Below are 1,095 nucleotides of genomic sequence, written 5' to 3'. Positions count from 1 at the left end.
CTGTGACATTTCATTTTTAACATGTGTCATACAATTAAATAAGCTGGGCCTGTGTGAAATTGAGGGGTGGTTCTAATAAAAAAAAAAAAGAACTTTTCCTTTAAGTGTTATGTTTATATTTTTTGATAACATTGTACAATAAAGTTTTTTTTTTTTTTCATTAGTTAACATGAACTTACAATGAACATTACCTACACATTATTTACAGTGCATTCAGAAAGTATTCAGACCCCTTCTTTTTTTACATTTTATGTTGCAGCCTTATCCTAAAATGCTTTACATTATTATAATTTTTTTCCACATTAATCTACATTCCATACCCCATAAAGAAAAGAAAAACCCAGACTTCTGATAACTTAGAAAATGTCTAAAAATTATTAAATTTAGCTCAGGTGCATCCCATTTCTCTGGATTATCTTTGAAATGTTTCTACACTTTGATTGGAGTCCACTTGTGGCAAATTCAATTGATGGACATGTATATATATAAGGTCTAAAAGCTGAAAATTAATATCAGAGCAAAAACCAGACATAAGGTCAAAGGAAATGCCTTGTGGCACAGATCTGGGGAAGGCTACAAAAAAACAAAAAACAATCTGGCTGCATTGAAGGTTCCCAAGATCACAGCGGCCTCTATAAATCTAACATGGAAGAAGTTTTGAAAAACAAGCAATCAGCAGAGTAAGGCCTTGGTAAGAGAGGTGACCAAGAAACCAATGGTCACTCTGATTGAGCTCCAGAGATCATGTGTGGAAATGGGAGAAACTTGGAGAATGACAAACATCACTGCAACACTCCACCCGATCTGGGCTTGCCTCAGTGCAAGACACTAAAAAAGCACGAAAAGGACTGATAGACTGTGAGAATTCTCTGATCTGATGAAATGAAGGTTGAACTGTTTGGCGAAATTCCAAGCATTATGTCTGGATTAAACTAGGCTCATCGCCAGCGCAATACCATCCCAACGGTGAAGCATGGTGGTAGTAGCATCATGCTGTGGGGGAGTTTTTCAACAGCAGGGACTGGGGGACCGGTCAAGATTAAAGGAAAGCTAAACTCAGCAAAATACAGAGATATCCTTAATCAAAACCTGGTA

The sequence above is a fragment of the Xyrauchen texanus genome, chromosome 34 (assembly GCF_025860055.1).
Source record: "Xyrauchen texanus isolate HMW12.3.18 chromosome 34, RBS_HiC_50CHRs, whole genome shotgun sequence".
Classification (NCBI taxonomy): domain Eukaryota; kingdom Metazoa; phylum Chordata; class Actinopteri; order Cypriniformes; family Catostomidae; genus Xyrauchen; species Xyrauchen texanus.
This window is presented reverse-complemented; position numbering follows the sequence as displayed.